This window comes from Phaseolus vulgaris, chromosome 1 (assembly GCF_000499845.2).
Source record: "Phaseolus vulgaris cultivar G19833 chromosome 1, P. vulgaris v2.0, whole genome shotgun sequence".
In the NCBI taxonomy this organism is placed as follows: domain Eukaryota; kingdom Viridiplantae; phylum Streptophyta; class Magnoliopsida; order Fabales; family Fabaceae; genus Phaseolus; species Phaseolus vulgaris.
The window spans coordinates 15,834,310-15,860,893 of record NC_023759.2 but is presented as its reverse complement, the minus strand read 5'-3'; the positions used below and the strand labels follow the sequence as shown (position 1 = coordinate 15,860,893).

The following is a 26,584-nucleotide window of genomic DNA, read 5'->3' as shown; positions in this document are numbered from 1 at the left end:
CAGCCTTTCCCTCGCAGCGGTCTCATCCGAGTCCACCGTCATCTCTAGATAAAAGCCTTTGAGGGCATGTTGCAGGACAACAGGTAGTTCAGGGGTAGATGGAGCTACAGTGACGCTTGTCCCACCGTCTCCAAGCGCGACGAGGGAGCGCTTGGCGTCTGACCTCGGGGCGATGCCGGGCGACCGACAGTGGAGGAATGGGAGGTCGTCATCGTAAGCCCTCATCAGATTCGATCTCCACTACCTTTTCATAAGGAAATGGAGCGGGATATGCTTGGGCGACGACAAAAGGAACCGCGACTGTAGGAGTGGAGGGAGTAGGGGAGGGCGCAACAGTGGCATAAGCGAGGGCGTGAGGGCTAGAGGTGCCCGCACCCCCAGACATCCCTCGACGACGAGTCAGGATACTAGCCAGCTTGGCCCGTTTCTCCTCATTCAGCACCATCCCTGCATGCAAATTTTAGAATACAAGAGGTTAGGAATCCAGACATAGAGGTAAACATGTGAGTATAAAGGGGCAGAATGTGCAAGCATAACAGTTCGATAGCAGGAATCAGTTCCTCGAGGATCCTGGGTTTCTTGAACCCTAAGTCATGGAAACCCACGCTCGAAGGGACCCCAGAAAAAGGAACGAAGAGAAAACAGAGAAAGCTTAAAATGCAGGGGGTTAAATAGCCCCAGGTGTTTATCAAACATCAGAATCAATAGATAAGGGTGATCAATAGTTAAAGTTCGTACCTTTGATCAGGTAAGATGAAGGTTCTGGAAGTTGTAGAGAGAAACGCGAGAGTGCTCGAGGAAGAAGACAAAGCAATCAAGGATGTTTCAGAGAATGATGCAACAGTGATTGGACACGCGCGTTTTCGAATATTTAACGTAAACAAAGAGGCGTAAACGACGTTAAGCCTTGGCCGTTGATCAAAACACCTGTGCGCAATTAAGACAGACTCAGAGAAACGTCACTTTGATGCACTATTCATGTCTTGTCACACAGAGCCACGTAGGTCACCAAGGGCAAGAACTTAGTCTCTTCGCTGAACAAGTTACAGCTCGAGACTTGGGGGGCTTGTGTACCGACCAGTCCTCGGGCGTCGTTGACCACTAAAGGTGTTGGGACCACGTAAGCGGATGATGCGTGTGGAGTGGATGACGCCTGTGGAGTGGATGACGCGTTTAGGCGTAACACAAGTGTAGAGCCACTGGAAAGATATGACCTATGAGGGTCACGTTCCAGGGGTGAGCTGCATGCATGACACATGGAAAGATAGGGCGCTCTCAAGGCGGGTGACCTTAGAGATCAGGTGCACGAGGAGGCATCCAGGTGGTCACCCCGTCAGAGGTTGCACTCCAGTTAGAGAATGTATGGCTTTAAACTAGAGGGGGGTGAATGGTTTAAAGAGGGTTTTTGCAAACGTTTAAGTCTAGAATGAAATCACTTTGAGAAAACTGGATTAAGAAGTCAGTTTTCCAAAACACAGAGCAATTTAGCACAACACCAGAAAAACAATCGATTGTTTCGCAGAAACAATCGGTTGTTTATACCAGTTCACAAATATAAACTGAAATTAAAGAGTTCAAGGGATAGAGAGATTGAACACACAAGTTTATACTGGTTCACTCTTAACCAAAAGCTACATACAGTCTTCCCAGAAACCACTGGGGAATCCACTAAGCAATCAACCCTAGATTACTTACAACACCACCAAAGAAGTGACCTTGATCCCCTCAAGACACACACTTCCTTTGGCTCAGCACAAACACCACTAAGAATGCTGATCTTGACAACCTCAAGAACACACAACACTTCTCAGCTTCACACACAGAGTTTCTTCAAAGTACAAAAGGATTACACCTGTTACAGAAAAGATCTGAAACCAATACAAGATGAAAATCCTATTCCACACTCTCTTGATCCAAGCAAAACCAAAGCAATCTCCAACTCTTCAAAAGAAAAATCAGTGAAAAACTCAAATCTGTTTTTCTTTTATTAAATCTCAGTTCTTGTTTGTTACATAAACTGAACAAACTATTTATTGTATTCAAAGACTGGTCAAAGCATTTAAAACTGGAGCGTAATCAGTTATAAAATCATTTAATGCTCAGTCAAAGCACAAAACAGTTTTCTGTTATGGTCCCAAAACAAACAATCAGTTGAATGCTCAAAACAATCGGTTGTTTTGGTATGACAACAAGTCAACCATCAAAAACAATTTTCAACCTTTCTAAAAACACCTAAGTATAAAACAATCGGTTGTTTCGACAAAACAACAGGTTATTTTTCACTTAGTTTGAAAAACACTTTCAATTAAAAGGGTTAAGAATGCTTAAGCTTTGGATTCAATCAAGAGTGGATTTACACAAATAATATACCCCAGATTCTATCTAAAGACAGTTCAACAACAACAAGTATATCCTGCCTTCCATCAACCTTCAAAGGGTTTGGATTCTTCAAAGCTTGAACACACTTGATTCAACAAGGAACCCCAAGTACTAGGTTATCCTAAGAGTGGGTAACTGCGGCGCTAGGTCCACCCCCTCAGGAAGCCCATTTAGGGTAATGAAAATAGTGGAAACCCTAGTTTCAGTCTATATAAAGGGAAGTCACAAACTTAGCAAGGTACGCTATTCATTTGCACCGCTTAACACACATAGTTATAGTTTACGTAGAGAGTTTTGGTGTTTCCTAGCCCTAAGATTGACTTGAGCGTCGGAGTGCAAACGACCTCTAGGGTGCCCTTTGTCTCTGTGTTTTCAGGCATTCAAGAAGGGAAAGCTCGTGCGAGCGTAGAGATTATGGACGTGAGATTGATGTAGACGCACAAAGACGTATTTGGTCAACCGGCAGGAACACTTTCTTTTGAGCTTGCGGGGAAAACTTGGTCACTTGGAGAGAAGGCTCAGATATCTCGATCAATATCATTACATCAGTGTCACATACAAGCTTGAATGATTTTTCTTTGGTTGTCGACTGAGGAGTCGTGTGGTAAGACCAAAACACCCTTGGGACTTCATTTGGCCATCTACCCTTAGCCACTTTCAACTTTTTTTTTGCCAAAGCCTTGTAAGATCTCCCAATTGGTTGTCTCGACCTATCCATTCGTTTGAGGGTGCTTGATGGATGAAAATACTTGTATTATATTGAGGTCGCGAAACATTTACTTCACTTGGTTGCTTATAAAATTGAGTGTTGTTATTTGATAACAAAAGTCTTGGAACACCGGATTTTAATAAAATATTTTTCCACAAAAAAGGTCTGAATCTTTGAGGTAGATATGACCGTTGACGATTCTGCTTCAAATCACTTCGTGAAATACTAGACTGCTACTAGCAAAACGTGGATCCCCTATGTATGGAAAGGCCATTAATTGGTTATAGAAGGTATGTTTGGCTGGAGCAAGGTGCCAATAACTTGTTTCTAGCATTGGTCGCACTTCCTCATGTAGTTCATGCTATCTTCTTTTAAGGTTGACTAGTAATAAATTGCTCAAATGATTTTATGTTGTAAGGTTCGCCCTTGATGTGGCTTCCACACATTCCTTCATGGAGTTCAACTAATACTAAATTTTCATATGAAGGGGCCAGACATTTAAATAAAGGTCGAGAATAGTTGTGTCTAAAGAGATATCCATATATTATGGTGAAGCAGTAAGTGTTCTTAATATGACCCAAATCCATAAGAAGATGACCATGGATGCCAACTTTGAAGGGTCATCTGAAAAAGCAAAAGAAGATCTTATCAATAGGAGGAATGGACAAGGTCCAAAGCATTTGAAGTTCTTCCTATTTTTCTTCTTAAAATTAGGCCCAAGCCTAAGCCCAAACTCAGGCCTAAGCCCAACCCATGACTTCATCATCCATAATGCCTCAGAGGAGTACTAAGAGAAGGGCACAAACATTAGTAGATGAGCATCAATTGATGTCTTTTTTTTGTAATTTCTTTAGAGTAGATTTAAAAAGAATATAAAAGGGAGGTGTGGATAGAAGTGTAGGGCTTATGAAAAGAAGTAGCAAAGTCACACCTTCCATGTGACTTGTTTTTGGGCGGCATTTTCAAATGGTTTTCATTTGAAATTCCCACCTATTTCTTTGGTGAAAACCGAACCTATAACAATATAAATAGGGATGCTTGGTTCATGTAAAATAACATAGAAATTGAAGTAAAGTTACTATACTCAAATTGAGTGAGAATTAGTGAGACTTGTTTCTCCTAGCTTAGTTTTATCTTGCGAGTGTTTACTCACTCTCAATTGGTTTAATTTTTCTTGATTTGTGTTCTTGTTTCCGCACTTCATTTATCATTCATTCATCACCTATAATTGTGATTTTCCTTTGGTCTTTGGAAATGAACCTTCACATCTACTTAACACTTGTTAAGTTAATGTCCAGTGGGGATTTTCCTTAGACTTCCCACCTTAATTGCTTAAGAATTACTGATCCTAATTCTAAAAGTGTCATCTAATGAATCAACCTAAAATCAACTCACATCATGTGGTATCATGAGCTATGGTTGTGTTCATCTTTTTGAGTTGATTTGACACTTTTAATTCAAGCAATTTAAATTCAAGTACCTTTACTTTCAAGTACCTTTACATTCATCTTCTTTAAATTCAAGTACCTTTACTTTCTTGTCATTACATTCTTGATTTTAATTTTCTAGCACCTTAATTGATTGCAGATTTTTTTTTTAGCCTTTGTTATATTCATTGCATTTTTCATTTTGAATATATTCCTTGTTATGCCTTTCTTTGATCTTGCTTTTTTTCCTTGAGTCACGTGTTCATTAGAGTTCTAGGTGTCCTTACTTTGATTCTTCTTGCTTACTTTTAATTGTGAAATTTACACTTCAATTAGAAACTTATTTTACTAAAAGTTGATGTTAAGTTCCAAACATATGATTGCAAGTGTTCAATTATCTTGAATCCACCAAATTTTTTTTTTTGGAAATTGAATGTTCTTGACACTTTGCATGATGCAATTAGGATAACAAAAAAACGAGACAAAACAACAAGCTATTTTAGTAATTCCGAAACAGTACCATACTTAAAAAAAAAAAACAGTGAGCTTTGACGTGAAAAAACTGTTGGATTTAATAGTGTCAAAGTTCAAGAGGGGGGGTGAATTGACCTTTTAAAACTTTCTCGCAGAAACAGTGTTTAACACTGTTTTACAAAAAATAAATCGATTTATGTGAAAATGAACAGATTTATTTCAGCACTGTTTTTGTTTGAAAAGCTTTTAATATAGCAAGGTTAATCACAAGATTATGCAGATAGATTTTCCAGATGCACACACACAGATATCAGATTGAAAAACAGTGAAACACAAAAACAGCAAACCTTAGTTCCAATTCGTGTGATTTAGGTTCAGTTAAGGGCTTGACAATTAGTGAGACAATCTATCACACACAACCTGTTTTATTAGTCTTTAACAGATTATCAGTGTTCTTATTGAAACCAGACAGTTTTCCAGAAATTAAGAACAATGAATCACAGAACAACAAGTCTCAGCTCTAAGCAATTGTTTAAGGTTCAATTAATAGCTTTGACAATTTCTTGAGCAACCTATCACAGTCAATCTGTTCCAGTGGCTTTTAGCAGATTTTATATGTTCTTATCAGATTCAAACAGCTTTTTCAGAAATTAAGAACAGTATGCACAGTGCCCAGAAAGAACAGATTTATTTTCAATTGAACAGATTTATTTCTTTGCTGTTTTATCAATTATGCAGAAACGAAATTGCAGAGAGTGAGAGAGAATGAACACAAGCAGTTATACTGGTTCACTCAACTGAGCTACATCCAGTCTTCACCAAAACCAGGTGGAAATCACTAAAACACAGTACAACCAAGTACAATTCCCACTGTTCTTGAAACCTACAAGAACTTAGGTACTCTTGCTGAAAAAACCTATTTCAGCTCACACACACACACTCTCCAAGAAAACCTATCAAGAAGAGTGTTCAACCTAACTATTACAAGAAATGAGAAGTGAAACGACTACACCTGATTGAGGATACAAAGATCTGCCTTAAACCAGTAGGCAAGATTGCTAGAACAGTAGCAGCACCTCACACCAAGCTTTTGGAACCAAACCAAGAACAAGCACTTTGTGATTTTTTGAAATCTTTGAAGAACAAATGCTAATCCTTTGTAAACACTTAATTCTCTGCTGTCAAAACTTGTTTTTGCAAATGTATGAATGAATATTAAACTCAGAAACAAGTTTTCATTTTATAGAAAACCAACTTATAACAGAATTTTGAAAAACAGTTAAAGCTGTTATAAAATGAACAGATTGAAAATAAAATGAACAGATTTATTTTCAAAAGCAGTTAGAGAATTTGTTAAGTGAGGAGACTTAGTCAACCATTCAGGTGCTGAGATAAAACTGAAAATCGTTTAAGCTTGACATGGCACCAGAGACAAAAAGAATCTATTCATTTACAGATGAACAGATTTATTTTTCAAAACGAAAACAGAAAAGCTTAACTGTTTGAAACACAGTCGTTTTGAAAGATAGAAGACTTAGTCAAAATACATGATGCACAAAATCTAATTTTCACAAGACTTAGCCAAGACATCAGTGTAAAAAATGAATCTGTTTATTTAGAAAAGAACAGATTTATTTTTATGCAGTAAACGTGTTTTTTGTAAAACATGTGAAAACCAGTTTAAGAAAACTTATGCTTGTTCTTATCACATGGCCAGTGGTTATGAGGTGAGTTACTCACCAAAAAGCCCACTCTTAGACAACCTCTAAGCACTACCTAAGACACACTTAAAGCAAAGCAAAATACAAATGAAATGTACATATAAGTCTTCATCAAACACAATCTTGAAGGGGCAGCAACCATCTTCAACAAAAACAACAACACATTTGTTTGAAAAGGCATCTTGCTTAGCACTTGGTTTAAAATTTCATTTTTAGATCTATGGATTCAACTTGATTGACAAATTGTTTTCTACTTTGTGGAATTTTGTATCCTTTTGCTTTAACATTTTTCTAGTTCAAAAAGTTTCATAGTTAAAAGTTTAGTAAGGTTCTTTGAGTCTTCTTTTGTGTTTTTCTTGATTGTCTTCTATTCAAAGTTTTGCATATCTCTTTTCTAACTTTGGTTTAGCCTTTTCTTGTTTTACACTTTTCTTGCTTGTTTTTTTTTTCTTTCCTCGAGTTTTGTGGTGATATTACTTTGAGCAAGTGTGGTTTGCTTTGGCATATTTCACTTGAGAGTTATCCAATCCACAAGTGAGACTTTGGCTAAGGAAAGAAAAATTTTCTTTGAGTGGTTGCCTACTTTTATTCATTTTGCCGCAAGCAAATTGTTCTTTTAACTAGTTTTCTCTAATTGTTTGTTCATTGTGTTTTGTGTTTATTTGTTAATATGGATCATTTTTCTAATGGTGAATCATCTTAGCCTCAATCTCGTAAAAAAGATTTTCTAATTGGAGAATTAAAGGAAGCTAAACGAACCATTGCACAAAAAGAGGAAGAAATGAGACAAATGGAAGAAAGACTCCAAAGATTAGAAATGCTAAATGAAGGACCACAAAGACAAAGGAGACACAATCATAGATATGAATAAAGAAGTTCTCAAAATTATCATGGATATGAAGAAGAAACCGAATGGAGGAGGCAACATTATGAAGATAGGCTCCAAAATGTGGCAAAGTCTTTTCTACCTTATGTAAAATTGCATAGTTTTAATGGGGATAGTGATCCTATTGTTTATCTAGGATGGGAGGCTAAGGTAGAACAAATATTTAATGTGCATGAGGTCCAAGATGACCAAAAGGTAAAATTAGCCTTCTTAGAATTTTTAGACTATGCCATGCAATGGTGGCATAAAATTGTAATGGACATTGGTTTAAACAAGAGACCAACCGTGGTCTCTTGGGAGGATTTGAAAGAATGCATGCACGCTAGATTTGTGCCTCCACACTATAGGAAAGAACTTTTGTGGAAGCTCCAAAGGCTTCATCAAGGTACACAAAGTGTGGATCCTTATTTTAAGGAGCTTGAAACGATTTTAACTCAAATTAATATGGATGAAAGTGAGGAGTCCAAAATGGCTCGCTTTGTAAGGGGTCTAAGAAGGGACATCCAAGATGTGGTAGAACTTTATGAGTATACTTCTTTAAAAAAATTGGTTCATCTTGCCATCAAGGTAGAATCCCAAATTTCCAAGAAAAAATCTTTTAAAAATTCTCATAATGATGGCTTTTACCACACATCTTGGACAGATAAACATAAATCTACTTCAACTTTTCCCTCCAATTTTAAAAAGGAGTCCACTTACAAACCAAGGGATTCTAAACCCTCACCTTCAACTCCTAAATCACCTACTAAAACCTCAAGTAAAAAATGTTTTAAATGTTTAGGTTTTGGTCACATAGCGGCCAATTGTCCAACCAAACTCACCAAGATGGTTAAGGGGGGTCAAGTAGTAAGTGAACATAATGATAACTCTTCTAGGTCAAACTTCTTTTCCCCTTAAAAAATCCCCAGTGATAATGACTATGAAATACCTTGTGAAGGTGACTTATTGATGATAAGGCAATGTTGGGAACAATTCCAAAACCTTTGGATGACACCCAAAGAGAAAATATTTTCCACACCCGCTGCCTTATCAACAACAAGTTATGTTGCTTGATTATAGATGGGGGTAGTTGTACTAATGTGGCTAGTACAAGAGTTGTGGAGAAGTTAGTCTTAACCACTATCTCTCATACCAAGCCCTATAAATTACAATGGCTTAGTGCCAAAGGTGAAATCATGGTTAATAAACAAGTCCTCATAAACTTTACAATAGGAAAGTATAAAGATGAGGTTTTATGTGATGTTGTGCCCATGGAAACAACTCATATTCTTTTAGGAAGGTTTTGGAAATATGATAAACATGTTTTACATGATGGCCTCACCAATAGAATGTCTTTTTCCTTCTAAGGGCGCAAGGTTACCTTAAAATCCCTCTCCCCCAAGAGGTTCACGAGGACCAAATACAAATGGAAACTAAAAGAGAAAATGAAAAAGCAAAAGAAGGAAATGATAAACTGAGTCACAATACCTTATCAACTAAATCAATCATGTTGACTCGTGCTATGCCTCAACTTGCGCCTCCAAGGTGTTCTTCTTCTTTGTCTTTTTCATTACCTAAGGTTCCTACTTCCACACCATTTTGGTTAAAGAATGTTAGGAATGATTTTTACATACCTCCTAATGGTTTTCAACTTTTAAGAGGACTTTTTCCAAAAAATATCATCATTCCCAAACAATCTTTTCCAACATGGTCTGTTTATAGGACCTTTTTTTTCTGAACTCCCAACACTTACAACTGCTAAGTCAAGTTTGCCTTTCTTTTCTTCCACTATCTTATTTGATAGCAAACTGACTTTGTTATATGCAGGAGTACTAAATTCTTGGTCGAATTCTCTCCAACTTGGGGGGCATAATACGACTCAAATCCATAAGAAGATGACCATGGATGCCAACTTTGAAGGTGTTAGAATGTATGGCTTTCGAAAACTTTTAAGCCTTGAATGAAATTACTTCGAGAATGTCTTGATTAAGAAATTAGTTTTTCAAAACACAAAGCAAAAAGCACAACACCAAGAAAACAATCGGTTGTTTCGCAGAAATAATCGGTTGTTTATACCAGATTACAAATATAAAAACTGAATTTAAAGAGTTAAGGGATAGAGAAAATGTACACAGAGATTTATACTGGTTCACTCTAAACCCAGAGCTACATCCAGTCTTCTCAGAAACCATTGAGGAATTCCACTAAGCAATCAAACCTAGATCACTTACAACACAACAAAAGAAGTGACCTTGATCCCCTCAAGGCACACACTTCTCTTGGTCAAACACACCAACACTAAGAATGCTGATCTTGATCCCCTCAAGAACACACAACACTTCTCAGCAACACACAAAAAATTTCTTTCTACAGTACAAGGATTACACTTGTTACAGAACGAATCTGAAATCAATACAAGCAGAAAATCCTTGCTCACACTCTTTGATCAATCTCAATCTCTAAGCAATCTCAACTTTTTCTCTTAAGCAAAATCAGTGAAAGACTCAAATTTGTTTTACTGTATATATCAAAGTTGATTTTTGTTATCAAATCTTAACAAACTATTCATTGCATTTAAATATTGGTCAAAGCATTAAAAACTGGAGCGTAAACAGTTAGAAAATCATTTAATGCTCAGTCAAAGCACAAACCAGTTTTTTGTTATGGTATCAAAACAAACAATCGGTTGTTTCCACGAATCAATCGGTTGTTTTGGTTTTGACAGCTCAACCATTTTAAAAACAGTTTTCAACCTTTCCTAAAAACACCTAAGTATAAAACAATCGGTTGTTTCGACAAAACAACAGGTTGTTTTTCACTTAGTTTGAAAAACACTTTCCTTTTAAAAAGATTGAGAGTGCTTATGCTTTGGATTCAATCAAGAGTGGATTACAAATTAAATCTACCCCAGATCCTATCTAATAGACAGCTCAGCAACAGCAAGCACAACCAGCCTTTCATCATCCTTCAAAGGGTTTGGATTCTTCAAAGCTTGAACACCACTTGGTTCAACAGAAGGGTCATAATACGACCCAAATCCATACGAAGATGACCAGGGATGCCAACTTTGAAGGGTCATCTCAACAAGCAAAAGAAGATTCAATCAATAGGAGGAATGATCAAGGACCAAAGCACTTGAAGTTCTTCCTATTAGACTTCTTAAAATTGAGGCCCAAGACCAACCCATGATCTCATCATCCATCATGCTTCATAAGATTACTAAGAGCAAAGGCACAAGAATTATTAGATGAGCTTCAATTAATGTCTCTTTTTGTAATTTCTTTAGAGCAGCTTTTAAATAGAACATAAAGGGAGGTGTGGATAGGAGTTTAGGGCTTATGAGAAGAAGTAGCAAAGTCACACCTTCCATGTGAAGTCACACCTTCCATGTGAAGTCACACCTTACATGTGACTTGCATTAGGCGACAATTTCAAATGAGTTTCATTTGAATTTCTCACCTATTTTCTTTGTTCAAAACCGGACCTCTACTAGTATAAATAGGGGTGTTTGATCATGTAAAAATACATTGAAATTAAAGTAAAGTTACTATACTCAAATTGAGTGAGAATTAGTGAGAATTGTTCTCTTAGCTTAGTCTTATCTTGTGAGTCTTTGGGAGCTCTCAAGTGGCGGCAACCTCACTTATCTTGGAGTCTATTCATCTTCCAAGTGGCGTGAACATCTTCCCTAGCTTCAACCACATAAGTTCTTCCTATCCTTCATCTTCCAATTCCATTTCCATTCCATGTCAATCTCGAAATATGTGTTGTTCATGTGTGCTTGAATCCAATCGGTTGTGTTGCTTTGTTTGATGATTCTAATTGGTTCTATTTTCTCTAATTGTGTTTCTAATCGGTTTAATTGTGTTGTATTCTTAAATCAATCGTTTCATTGTCTTTGTTTTGTGTTCTTGATTCCGCACCACTAATTTGTTGAAGATGGGAAGCTTTGATGTGTCAAATCCAAATGAAGCCTGAAGCTGTGTGATGTTTTAGGTTTAGGTTTTGGTTTGGGGTTTAAAATCTTTGTAAAGATCAATTTTGATTCTCAGACAAAGCTCATTTCAATCAGTTTTAAAGATTAAAGTGTTTTTCCATGCAAAGGAAAAAACAACCGATTAAAGTTTCGAAATAATTGGTTGTTTGTAACTTAGCTGGCAAAGAAGGTTTTGAAACTTTTTTATAACTGACAAGAGCATTCAACCGGTTAAATCGTGGTTTTAACCGATTAAATGTATGTCCTTGTAACAGCTTTTTGAAAATCTGTTTTAACTGATTTGGTTGATTAGATTTGCTTCAACGTTAGCATTTCAAGTACTATAAATATGTTTTTGATTCAAACGTTTAAAAATGATGAGATTTGATGAAATAGAAACTTTTGATACTCTGAGTTGAGACTGATTTGAGAGATTACAAAACTGTTTATGAAAAGGTTTTTCATCAAGTTTTAGCAAGATTGCTTTGTGCTTTGTTGTGGTTCAAAGAACTGATCAATAGGGTGCTGGTGTATTATGTTTTACCAGGTGTTTTCTAATCCTGGTCAAGTTCTTGTAATTGTTCATATAACATTTTGTATAACTGTGTAAAATCCTGTAAAGTCAGTGGGGTTCTGGCTTGAGGTGGTTGTTGTGTGCAATGAGGGTGAGTAGGCTATGTGGGATTTAAAGTCACCCCTTTGTGTGTGGTGTTTGTGTAATCTGTGATTGATTGCATAGTGAAAACTCAGTGGTTTGATTGAGGACTGGATGTAGCTCTGTGATTGAGTGACCCAATATAATCTCTGTGTGTGATTCTCTCTATCTCATCTCTCATTAAACTTTTTGTGTTTTTCGCTGTCATAGACAACCGGTTAAATCGCAATTTTAACCGATTGATTTTTTGATTCCAGTTTCTGTTTGACTATTGAATTGGTTTTCTGAATTGCTTTTCTGAGTTGTTTATTAGAGCTTCATTCTAAGAAAATATTTGTGAAAATAGTTTGAAAACAATTCACCCCCCCTCTTGTTGTAGCCATCAAACCTAACATAATTGTCATTCATATTCACCTATACTTGTGTTTTTTCCTTTGGTCTTTGGAAATGAACCTTCACAACTACTTAACACTTGTTAAGTTAATGTCCAGTGGGGATTTTCCTTAGACTTCTCACCATAATTGCTTAAGAGTTACCGATCCTAATTCCAAAAAGTGTCACCTAATGAATCAACCTAAAATCAACTCAGATCAGGTCATCTCAACAAGCAAAAGAAGATCTTATCAATAGGAGGAATGGACAAGGTCCAGAGCATTTGAAGTTCTTCCTATTAGTCTTCTTAAAATTAGGCCCAAGCCCAAGCCTAAACTGAGGCCTAAACCCAACCCATGACCTCATCATCCATCATGCCTCAGAAGAGTACTAAGAGAAAGGCACAAGCATTAGTAGATGTGATGTGATTCCACTAGCACAATTAGAATGATTCTTGACATTCTTAGGAATCATCTTGAGTTGGTTAAGAGATAGGCACTTTATCATAGAAATGGATCAAGGTTCTATGAACAAGAACTCACCAAAACTAGTGCCAAAACACAAACTCATATGGAAGTTCCAATTATAGTCAAATTGAACCGAACAAAAAGGCACAAAAGCTAAGCAAACTGAAATAGGATGCTGGAAATTAAAAAGTACCGAACCAAAAGCTGGAAAATGAAGAAGAAAGATGAAGAACAACAAAGAACAACAAAAGAACCGAAGCAACACAAATAAAATCTGAAACTGCCGAACCAAAAACAACAAGGAAACAAACTAAGACAAGGAAATAACAAAAGAAGAAAGGAAGGAGAAGAGAGTGCTCATGAAGATGGATGTATGGTTGGATGATCATGCCACTAGAAGGATGGTTGCTCCTAGATGAGTGTGTTGCCGCCACTTGAGGACACCATGGATCCTTCAGGATAAGACTAGAGAAGAAGGCTCAAAAGCTCTCCAATGATCACTCAAAATTTGAGTATAGTTTCTTTACTCTTAATTCCAATCTGAATTTTACAAAGGGAGCACCTCTATTTATAGCCTAAGGTGCTGAAATGCAAGCTACACAAATTCAAATTTCCCCCCTAAACATGTTCTAGAACCGGCGCCAATTACAAGGCATGAGGAAGGTGTGAGCTCTTCCTTCACTTTGGCACCTGCTATTCTACTCCTACACCTATCTACTAACGCACTCCCCCTCCTAAAGCTCCTAACTAAAGGCTAAAAGATGCTATAACAAAAGAGGTTTCTAATGTTTCCCTCTAAGCACCTTCAACCAAAGAAATTACAAAAAGAGAAAATAAATGTCCCCTAGCTCCTAAAGCTTTGAACATGCTTCTTTTAAGCCTTTGAGGTGGGCTTTGACCTCCATGGGCGTCCTCCATTTGTGCCTCTACCTCTTCTTGATCTTGTTGATTGGCCTCCATGTCCTCTTGAGCTTGATCTCCATCAGGATGAGCATCAATTGATGTATTTTTTTTGTAATTTCTATAGAGTATATTTAAAAAGAACATAAAAGGAGGTGTGGATAGAAGTGTAGGGCTTATGAAAAGAAGTAGCAAAGTCACACCTTCCATGTGACTTGTTTTTTAGCACATTTTCAAATGGTTTTCATTTGAAATTCCCACCTATTTCTTTGGTGAAAACCGAACTTATGACAACATAAATAGGGATGCTTGGTTCATGTAAAATAACATTGAAATTGAAGTAAAGTTACTATACTCAAATTGAGTGAGAATTAGTGAGACTTGTTTCTCCTAGCTTAGTCTTATCTTGCGAGTGTCTGAGGGCTCTCTAGTGGCGGCAACCTCACTTATCTAGGAGCCTATTCACCTTCCAAGTGGCGTGAACCTTGTTCCCAAGCTTCAACCACATAAGTTTTCCTATCCTTCATCTTCCAATTCCATTTCCATTCCCTTACAATTTCTAAATATGTCTTGTTCATGTGTTCTTGATTCCAATCGGTTGTTTAGCTTTGTTTTTTGATTCTCATCGGTTTAGTTGTGTTGTTTGTTTTTTTCAATTGGTTTAATTGTTCTTGATTTGTTTTCTTGTTTCCGCACTTCATTTGTCATTCATTCATCACCTATAATTGTTTTTTTCCTTTGGTCTTTGGAAATGAACCTTCACATCTACTTAACACATGTTAAGTTAATGTCCAATGAGGATTTTCCTTAGACTTCTCTCCTTAATTGCTTAATAATTACCGATCCTAATTCTAAAAAGTGTCACCTAATGAATCAACCTAAAATCAACTCACATGAGTTCTTCCGTAACTCCTTAGACTTTTTAGGATTATTGATAACTACTTATGGCAAGTGCACCATGTTATCAAAAGTAATAATTTTTTCCTAAGGGCAAATTTCGAACCAACAAGGAACAGTTGAATAATCAAGTAAAAGATTCACTGAATAGAAAATATAATTATAAAGTTTGTTGGGTGTTTGTTATGATAGTAATAATTAAAAAGAAAAAAGTCTAAGAGTTTGTTGCTTCAATATAAAAAATTGGGATTAGAGTTCTTCCTTCTTACTCTTTTGTATTTTGACTAGCATGGTAATATTCTATCCTTTCATTGATGTTGATGCCTGTATAAAAGTCATTTATATCAATTCCTCACATACAAAATTATTGAGAGTCTCTTATATATCGATTTTTCACATATTTATTAAAACTTCTTATTATTATGATTAGACTTTGATAGCAATTAACACTTCAAATCTATTCCTAGCATTCAAATATGTTAAGCATTATCATTTGGGTCAGAAACTTAGAAGTACTTTACAGTCAAATATAAAGATCTAGATCATAGAAACAAGCATTAGAAATAAAATGACAATGTCAATCATCAATCAAGAACAAAATATTATATTTAAATATCACCTCGATACATAAGAGTTTGAACAAATTACTCCCAATCCCAAAGGGTAGAATTAGCCACTCATGTTGGCTATTACAAGCATGAAGAGCAAGAAAAGAAGATCCAAGATGATGGAAGAGGCCCAAGCACAAGCCTACATGCAAGCCACCAAAGGGTAGATTTGGGCCACCCACTAGAGTTATGGCCAAGAGGATCCAAGAAGACTAGAATGCGGCTACTGATGGAAGAAAAAACCATCTTATATATGTTCAAATTCCATAAGCTCTAGTGTAGAGTAAACTTTAAATTCTTGTCAAAATTAGCATAGGAACTTTATTTGTAATTTTTCTTAGAATTAATTTTGGCACTTAAAACACCAACCTAGGTAAACTTAGAGTTTCTAAAAACCTCTAAATTTACCTAGGCCAGTGTAGAAAGCCCATAGAAGAGGTGAGCATGCAAACTAGCCACACCCCTCCCATGTGCTTCTTTGGGCACCATTTTTTAGGAGGGAATTCATTTGAATTTCCCTCCACTTTCATTTGAATTTCCAGCCCTCTAAACACTATAAATAAGAGGGCTTGGCTCATGTAATTTCAAGATTAATATAATAGTGAATTGCTGCCAAATTTGAGCCAATATCACTACTTGTCAAAAACCTCTCAAGGTTAGACTATTGATCTTCAACTTTCATTCTACCAAAGAGAGATCGCCTCACCACTCTCATTTCATACCTAACCTGCACCTCCAAGGCAGCCACATCTCCTAGGAGAGCCTTGTCCGTGAACCTCCATTAAGCTTTTGCAAATTCCACCAATAATCCTCCAAGAATGAAGGCACTCTTCCATCATTTGGTTTCAGAGCCATGGTCCTCAAGAGATAAGTGCCTTATCTTGATTTTAATTTTGTGTTCATTTCAATTCCGTGTTGTTCCCAAGTGTTCTTGATTGTCTTGCTGTTTTGAGTCTTGATTTTGTTTTAGTTGCTGTTTTGGTTCAATCCAATCGGTGAAAGCATGTTCAAATTGATCTTGAGCTTCTATATTGCAAATTTTAAGTTGGATTCATTTGTGTTGTGGTAAACTGTTTTGTTTTTGTAGGATTTGAGTATTTCTTTGTGATTCAATCGGTGCAAACTGTTTTGGTTCTTGAGTCTTTTGATTTTATGAATCTATACATGTTATGTCAAGTCATGTGTTTCCAAGAATTGTCATAAAATCCTAGTAGTACTTTTCTTGAATGATTTGGTTTCTTGATTTAATTTTTTAGTCCAGTTTATATTATGAATTTTTTTATCCTTTGGAGCATTTTTCTTTTAGATTTAAGTTCATGCTTTAGTGATAGATCCACACAAGTTCTTACATATCAATTCCATTGTGTTTTTAAAGTTTCTCAAAACTGTTTTTAATTTCAGAATTAGGATTCCTCTGTTTTTGATTTTGTGATGGTTGTTTTTGCTTATGAAATTAAAATTCGTTGGAGAAAAATTATGGATCTAAAACAGGTTTATGTGTTAGAAATAAAAGAAAAAAAAAGTGACTCAAAATTCAAAATAGAAAAAAAAATGATAAATCAAATACAATTGGTGAGTCCATTTCTTGCGCGAACAGAAACGGTGATTTGGCAACAGATTTGAAAAATTTATCACAATTAATTGGTGTATTGTTTTGGTGTGATTCCAACGCCAAAATTTTGCTAAGATCTTGAACTGCTTGTGATTTAAATTTCAAATCAAATTCAAAATATACAGTTCAGCATAAATATTTTAAGTCACGCAATTTGTGCTTCAAAATTCCAGTAGTACTATTTTGGTTTTATTAATCAATTCTAGTGTCATTCCTTAGGTTCAATTTGTGTGCCTTATTTGTTTGATTGTCATATTCATTCAATACTCTTTCAAGTTGTGTCATATGATTACTCCCTTTTGCTGTTGTTCTATTTCAAATTGAATTGTTTCTTTGCTTTAAATTTGTTGACCTCTATTGTTGGTGAAAGTTTTCAAAAGTGGTGCTTGGTTAAGTTTGGAATTAACCTTTGTGGTGAGTCCATTACTACTTAGTAGGTACTGTTTTGAAGATTTAAATTGACTAAACTTGAGAGGTTGAACAAGGGTGCTGCAGCAAGTGAGTTTACAAAAATACACAAAAAGTGGGTGCCAATAGAAAGAGTCACAACAAAGAGGAGTACCAAAAGCAAAAGAAGTGCATAAAATAGGAATTCTAAATTGTACTTTTGTAGTCCAATTTCGATTGTATTTCTTTTGAATTGTAATTGCATTAAACCTTGATTAATTAGTGGATTAATTACACATTAGACAGTGAGTGTGTCTTCAATGGCTCTAAGTGTCTAGAAGCCTGACCTTAGGATACGCCTAGCTTTAAAGCTTTCTAGTTAGTAAATTTTAATTGTGTTTAGTTAATTGCTTTGCATTGTTTACTTGCTTTGTTTTGTTTAATTGCTTTGCATTTTTCTTGCATAAAATTGTGTTTTTCATTCGTAATTGTGATCTAAGTAAATTACTTAGAAAAAGATTTGTGAAAAGTCTTGAGGGATAGATTTTGGCAAGGAAAGACTTGGTACATAAGAGATCCTAGTGATCCACCTCTCTTTCCTGGAAAGCTACCTTCATTACTCTCCTTGTCTTTTTTTGGGTAAATTACTTACAACACATAGCTTTAACCATGTCTTCTCATTCTCGTCATTCTAATGAAAGTGAAGGAAAGTCTATCAAATCTCTTTTGAAAAAATAGCACAAGACGTTTAAGCACTTTCATATAGACAATTGCAACATGAGACTCAACTCAAAGAAAGGGATGCTCAATTTGCTTTGGTACAAGATGAGTGGAAAATGGTTAAAGAAAGAGATGATTAGCCAAATCCAAAAAGAGTTCTCATGCATCTAGCTCTAGGGTGAATGATTCTTTTGGGGAACAAAACCTTAGAACTAATGACTATTTTCATACACCCCCTAGGAGAGCTAGAAAAGAAAAACAAGAAATCCCAAAGGAGGTTAGGGTAGAGCTACCTCATTTCTATGGAAAAGAAAATGTTGAAACATATCTAGATTGGGAAATGAAGGTAGAACAATTGTTTGCTTGCCATAGAGTAAGTGAGGAAAAAAAGGTACCCTTAACCACCTTAAGTTTTCAAGGAAATGCTATGTATTGGTGGACTGCCCTAAAAAGAGAGAGACATTTCCACAAGGACCCTCCCATTACATATTGGAATGACCTTAGGGCAGCCTTGAGATGTTGCCATATTCCCTCACATTACAATAGGAAGTTGATGGACAAGCTCCAAAGACTTCATCAAAGAAATCTGAGTGTAGAAGAATATTGGCAAAAGATGGTGTTATATATAATAAGGGCAGGGATTAATGAAGAAAACCATACCACCATATCTAGGTTTTTAAGTGATCTCAAAGTTGAGATAAGAAACAAAGTTGAACTTTTACCTTATAGCGATTTAAGTGACTTGATTCAACTTAGCATTAAAGATGAAAAACAAATTTTGAGAAAACAATTATGTCAAAAACAAAGTTCATACTCTATATATTATGACAAGGATGGGTTCCAAAAAGGGAAAGAACATATAAAAGAAACATCTCTAAAACTTTCCCAAAACCTATCCAGCATATCTCACACACTCAAGCTAGAGAAATTCAATATTTAGAATGTCTTGGTCAGAGTCATTTAGCATCTCATTGTTCCAATGAAAGATCTATGATCTTAAGGAACAAAGATAACAATAGTAGCCAAGAAAAAGAAAATATTGAGAGTGAAGAAAATGTAAAAATAGAAAATCAAGAGAAAGTCCTTATGGACCAATCTGACGTGGGGGAGAAGAGTATTCCTTCCCACAAGGTCATTCAGAAAGAAGGAAAATTTGAAAATAAAACTGAAAATATACTTCTATCTGAACAACCTTTAGACCTCCTTTCTTGTAAAGGAACACTTGCATGCACTATCAAATTAGCTAAAATTTGTAAGCTACCTCCTCAAGAGAAAAAGTTTTTAAAAGAATTTGATGATATATTCCCTAGGGAAAACCCCATTGAACTTGCACCTTTTATGATGGCAAATTCATGAAGTTCTTCTTAGAATCATGTGAAAGATGGTGCGGAAGCCATGGATGTGTATGAGCAAGATCTTCCTAAGAGCTATGGTGATCTTGAAGGTGCATGGTATGTATGGAAGTTGGGAGGTTCGGCCAGCCCAATGAGAGGTGAAGGATGTGAAGATTAGAGCCTAGAAACTAGGTAGAAGCAAAGCTTGGCACAAAGTTGGCAGCATAACTTTACTATCAATAATTTTGGAAAATACAAGAGATGGCCTTCCTATTTATAGGCTATAGGGCCGTGAAAGCTAAGCTAATTCCTAATGAAATGAGAGCCAAATGAAATGCAAAATGACAAGGCACATGGCACATGTGCTCATGACCGGCCAAGTAAACAAGTTTCTAGAATGTTCACTCCTTTATGCTTTCTAACACTACTCTAATTACTAAGCACCCCTAATGGGCCTCCATGTAACATGTACAAGGCTTTCTCTCTTTCATCCGTGGCTTCATCCAATTGGGCGTGAATGTGCTTAGCCATTGACCTTGTAATAGGGCCTAGACAGTCTAGGTCTCCTCCTAGACACTCCATGTGTAGCCTTCCCTCATCACGTCTTAGACGCTCCTTCCTTAAGTCTAGACGCTCATCACGGTCTAGCTTTGGGTCTTGGCTTCCATGGTGAGATGTGCTTGGCCCTCCTCCATCATCCCCTCCCCCTTGGAAAGGATTTGTCCTCAAATCCAGCTCGTCATCGTCATTGGTACCTACAAATGGAGAAAGATCAATTTCATTAAAAGTGTCATGAACTCCATATTCAAGAGGTAGGTCCAATTTATATGCATTGTTATTGACTTGCTTGAGGACTTGAAAGGGTCCATCACCTCGGGGACTTAGTTTGGACTTGCTTTGAGTTGGAAATCTATCTTTGCGAAGGTGAAGCCAAACTAAGTCTCCTTCCTCAAAAATTATTTCCTTCTTCCCTTTATTGTTATATTTTGTGTATTTCTCATTTTGTTGTTGTATTTGGAGTTTAATCTTCTCATGCATTTTCTTTACAAAGTCGGCTTTGATTACTCCTTCCTTATGCACAAATTCTTGTGGATTAGGAAGAGGTAACAAATACATGGGTGTGAGAGGATTAAAACCATATACTACTTCAAAAGGAGAAGCATTAGTAGTCTTGTGAACTACTCGATTGTAAGCAAATTCAATGTGGGGAAGATACTCATCCCAAGATTTATGTTTGCCCTTCATGATAGCCCTAAGCATAGTCCCAAGAGATCTATTGACTACTTCGGTTTGGCCATCCGTTTGAGGATGACAAGAAGTTGAAAATTGTAGTCTTGTTCCAAGTTTGCCCCAAAGAGTTTTCCAAAAGTGGCTTATAAACTTGGGATCTCTATCAGATACTATACTTCTAGGGAGACCATGAAGTCTCACCACTTCTCTAAAGAAGAGTCTAGAAATATTTTAAGCATCATCTACCTTGTGGCAAGGAATAAAATGGGACATTTTGCTGAAACGGTCCACTACCACAAAGATAGAGTCATGGCCTCTTGCAGTCCTAGGAAGTCCTAAAATGAAATCCATACTAATGTCTTCCCAAGGAGCATTTGCAATCGGCAAAGGGGTGTAAAGTCCATGAGGCATTGTTCTAGACTTGGCTTTTAAACATGATATGCATCTAGAACAATGTCTTTGGACATCTTTCCTCATGTATGGCCAACAAAATTTTGCTTTTAAAAGGTCTAGAGTCTTATCAACTCCAAAATGGCCCATGAGTCCCCCTCATGTGATTCCTTGACAAGGAGTTTCCTATGTGTTCCTTGGGGAATGCAAAGTTTTCCCTCTTTAAAAAGATATCCCTCGGACACATAGTAACCTCCTTGCGCTCTATGTAGACATTGGGCATAGATGGATGAGAGTTCTTGATCTTCTTGGTAAAGCTCTCTTATGTGATCAAATCCAAGAATTTGGGCACCCAATTTTGAAAAGAGTGTATGCCGTCTTGAAAGAGCATCGGCCACTATATTGGTGCTTCCTTTCTTGTATTTGATTACATAAGGAAATTTTTCAAGAAATTCCATCCATTTAGCATGTCTCTTGTTGAGCTTGTGTTGGCCCTTTAAATATTTTAAAGACTCGTGATCACTATGGATGACAAATTCTTTGGACACAAGGTAGTGTTCCCATGTCTTTAGGGCTCGCACAAGAGCATAAAGCTCTTTGTCATAGGTGGGATAGTTGAGGGTGGCACCATGGAGTTTTTCACTAAAATAAGCAATGGGGTGTCCACCTTGCAACAATACCGCACCTATGCCTACCCCCGATGCATCACATTCTATCTCAAAAGTTTTGGAAAAATTTGGAAGAGCTAGAATTGGTGCATTGGTGAGTTGAGCTTTTAGCCTTTGGAAGGCTTGCTCATGCTTATCATTCCAACAAAATGCAACATCTTTTTTAACAAGTTCATTCAAAGGAGAAGCTAGGCTTGAGAAATTAGGTACAAACCTTTTATAGAAGCTAGCTAACCCATGAAAACTCCTTACATCACTTACATTTTGTGGAGTGGGCCACTCGCGGATGGCTTTGATTTTCTCGGGATCTACATGCACCCCCTTTTTGTTGACTATGAAGCCTAAGAAAACTACACTATCTACACAAAAGGTACACTTATCCCTATTTGCAAAAAGGCTATTGTTCCTAAGCACTAGAAGAACTTCCCTAAGGTGACTTAGATGGTCTTCTAGGGTTTTACTATATACTAGGATATCATCAAAATAAACTACTACATATTTACCTATGCAATCTCGCAAGGTGTGATTCATGAGCCTAATGAATGTACTTGGGGCATTAGTGAGTCCAAAGGGCATCACCAACCACTCATATAATCCAAATTTGGTCTTAAAAGCGGTTTTCCACTCATCACCCTCCTTGATTCGAATTTGGTGATATCCACTTTTAAGGTCAATTTTGGAGAATAGAGTTGACCCATATAATTCATCAAGCATATCATCAAGCCTTGGGATTGGATGCCTGTACTTGATGGTGATGTTGTTGATTGCTCGACAATCACAACACATGCGCCATTTTCCATCCTTTTCGGGCACCAACAAGAAAGGTACAACACAAGGGCTTAGGCTCTTTTGAACCCGACCCTTCTCCAACAAGTCTTGAACTTGTGATTCTATCTCCTTTGTTTCCTCGGGGTTTGTTCTATAAGCAGGCCTATTTGGTAGGCTTGTCCCCGGAATGAAGTCAATTTGATGTTCTATACCTCTAAGGGGAGGGAGCCCAATGGGACCCTCATTAGAGAATAGATCTTCAAATTCACTTAAAAGGTTTTCTATTTGAGGAGGTAAATTCATAAGTTCACTACTTGTGGCAGTGCATGTAAGTGCTCCTTTACAAAAGATAAGGCTTGGTTGTTCAACAAGAAGCAAATTTTCAAAAACGTTTTCAAAAGGCTTTTCTTGTTGATCAACCTTGTGGGAAGGAACACTCTTTTCCCACGCCTTCCTATCCCTAAGGATTTTCTCTTTTTCTAGCGCTCTTTTTTTTTTATTTTCCTCATCCCTCTTATGCTTCATTTGTATTTGGTCTTTCACCACTTGAGAATGTGGTAAAGGACTAAGTACAAACTTTTTATACTTGTGGATGAAGGAAATCTCGTTAGTGAGACCATCATGCAAGGTTTTCTTATCAAATTGCCATGGTCTCCCTAATAAGATATGACAAGCTTCCATAGGTACTACATCACATAAAACTTTGTCTTTGTAGTTCCCTATGGAAAACTTGATTTCCACTTGCTTGTCTACATGTATTTCCCCATTTTCATTAAGCCATTGAAGTTTGTAAGGTTTTGGGTGAGGAACTACTTGTAGCTTAAGCTTTTCCACCATCCTAGCACTACAACAATTACAACTAGATCCACTATCCACAATGAGGGAACATATGTTTTCTAAAACATTGCATCTTGTATGAAATATGTTCTCTCTTTGTGTTTCAATGGATGTGCTAGGGTGATTGTTGAGGGTTCTCCTAATCATAAGCAATTCTCCCTCTAGTGGAGCTACCCTCTCATCCTCTCCCCCTTCCTCTCTCTCACTAGGCTCATCCTCGCGCACTAATGTATTCATCTACACCCTTAAGAAACAAAGTCCTTTGGTTTGGACATTGTGCTTGCACATGCCCTCTACCATAGCACTTGAAACACTTAACATCTCTAGCTCGGATGGGTGGGGTGGAGGTTTCTTTGGTGGAGGGTTTGGTAGGTTCTTTTGGTTTTTCTTTTGATGTACTACCCTCCCTTCTAAACTCTTTCTTGGGATAAAAGTTAGAGTAAGGGCTCACCTTTTGACTTGACGTTTTGCGTAAGATTTGTTGCTCAACTTTAATGCAAAGTTGAACCAAGTCATTCAAGTCTTGGTAAGGGAAGAGCTCTACCCTATCTCTTATCTCAAGTGATAGGCCACTAAGGAACCTAGCTATTGTGGTATCCTCCTCTTCTCTAATGGATGCTCTCATCATGTAGAGCTCCATTTTTTGCCTATACTCTTCCACACTCATGTTCTTTTGTTGGAGTCTTTGGAGCTTGTCCATCAACTCCCTATGGTAGTAGGAAGGTATGTGGCGGCGTCTTAGGGCTCCCCTAAGGTCATTCCAATATGTAATGGGAGGTTCCCTATGAAGACGCCTTTCTCTTTCGAGAGAGGTCCACCAATACATGGTGTTCCCTTGGAAGCTAAGGGTGGCTAGGGGTACCTTACGTTCTTCACTCACCCTATGGCAAGCAACGAGTTGTTCTACTTTCATCTCCCAATCTAGGTAGGTTTCTACATTCTCCTTACCATGGAAGTGAGGTAGGTCTACTCTAGTTTCTCTTGGTCCCTCTTGCTCCCTTTGCCTATTCCTTCTAGGGGGTGGTTGGTAATAGTCATTAATTCTAAGGCTCCCCTCCCCTAGAGACTCATTACTCCTAGATGCATGAGTATGAGTTTTCTTTGATTTTTGTGATTTTTGTGATTTCTCTTCTTGGGCTTTAGCCAATTCATTAATTTTTGTCTCATTCTCCAATTGTCTAAAAGAAATCATTTGCACGGCTTGTGAAACTTCTTTCAAAGAGATTTTATAGATTTTACTTCACTTTCAATAGACTTTGGAGAGTGAGGAGGAGAAGACATGGCTAAAGTTTTGTATACAAGTATTTTACCTTGAGAAAATTTAGGAAAGTCAAGGAAGGTAGTTTTCCAGGTAAGGGAGGTGAGTCTCAAAGGACTACTTAAGTACCAAGCCTTTGCCTTAGCCAAAAACTATCCCTCAATGTCTTCACACAAAACTCTCTCTTAGTAAACTACTTAGAACACAATGAAGTTGAGAAAGCAGATTTTTCAATGCAAGAAAACAATGTAAGCTAACTAATTAAGAAAGCTAGACGATTCAACAAAGCTTAAACAAACCAACCACACATGCAAAGCGTAACTAAAGAAGCAAGTTATGTAATTAAAACAATTAACAGTTTGTTAATTAAAAACTCTACACTAGTCGGCCCTAGGTGAGGCTTCTTGGACACTTTGAGCCCTTGAAGACACATTCACCGACTAAGTACGTAATTAAGAAGTAATTAACACAAACTAAGTTGCAAAGAAATTAAGAAAACTCCCTTTGTTGATCCTCTTTTTGCTATTGGTACTTTCTTGGTTGTCTTTGCTTGTTGGGCCTTCCAAGTGTTTGTGGTGTTTTGGGAAAGTGTTTGATTCTGCCTTTGTCTTTGTTCCCCTTAGAATGAAGGTCCTAATTCTCCAATTCCAGCACCTATCAAGAAGACTAGACCTTACCCAAGTCAAATTTCCACTTAATCAAGCACCAAAAGAGAATAAATTCCAGCACCAAATTTAGAGGTCAAAGAATAAAAGCAAGAAACAAGTTAATTGAAGAAAACAGTACCACACAAATGGAGTTAGATTGTGACAACTAGAAAGATTTCCAAGAATTTTAGACAAGCAAATAAAGGTACTCAAATAAAGGTAGGCACACAAAAGAATCCTAAGAATAGCACTAGAATTAGATTACAAAATAAAAAACAGCACCACTAGAAAATTGTTGTGGGACAGAAACGTGTTTTTCCCCAATTTATGCTGAGCTGTGCATTTTATATTTGATTCTGAAATTTGATATGAAAGATATTCAAGATCTTAGCTAAAATATGGCGTTGGAATCACTCAAAACACATGAACCATTGTTGTTTAATAAATTTTTCAATTTCAGTGTTCAGTTACGCCAGCTGTAGCGCCTCAGATTTGCACACTGATTTTAAAATATTTATCATTTTTTTTATGTTGACTCTTTTGAGCTAATTCTTTTTTTGTATTTTCTGTAACACTCTAATCTTGCATATTCCAGAGAATCAAAATTTTCCTATGAGTGAAAAAAATTTTCTGGAACAAAACAGCCAGCACAGAGAATGTGAAACAGGGGATTCTGGAAAAACTGAAAAAAAAACAGTAAGATACCAAAATTTAAACACAATGGAATTGAGAAAAGGAATTTGTGTAAGATCTAAACACAAATATGAACTCAAACTAAAATTAAAAAGGCACCAAAAGATCAAATGAACAGCAGATTCAAAGCAAAAGTAGATACCCAAAATCAAGAAACAATCAAGTCAAACAAAGGACTACTATGAATTGATGACATTGTGGATGAACATGACTTGACAAAACATATATGGATTCAGAAATTAAAAACTCAAAGAGCATAATATGAACCAAATTAAAAGTGCAATAAAGACTCAAAAACCTAAAATAAAACAGCAACTCAAAGGTGTATGGAATCCTATCACAATTTGCACAAGAATTGTTCAAGATCAATTGAACAAAGTGCACCGGTTGGATCTTCCAAATAGCACACCAAAACAAATTAAAATGTAAAAAACAGCAAGACAATTATGCAAACAAGATGAACAACATGAAATAAAGAAGAACTAAAAATGAAAAGACCAAGAACAACTCATCTTTGAAGAACCTATGCTCTGATACCAAATGATGGCAAATTCATGAAGTTCTTCTTAGAATCATGTGAAAGATGGTGC

At 36.7% G+C, this 26,584-nt stretch overlaps 1 pseudogene; it reads right to left on the bottom strand.

Moving 5' to 3' along the window:
* Positions 1–208: 208 nt before the first annotated feature.
* Positions 209–23,041, bottom strand: LOC137815592 (uncharacterized; annotated as a pseudogene).
* Positions 23,042–26,584: the final 3,543 nt, after the last annotated feature.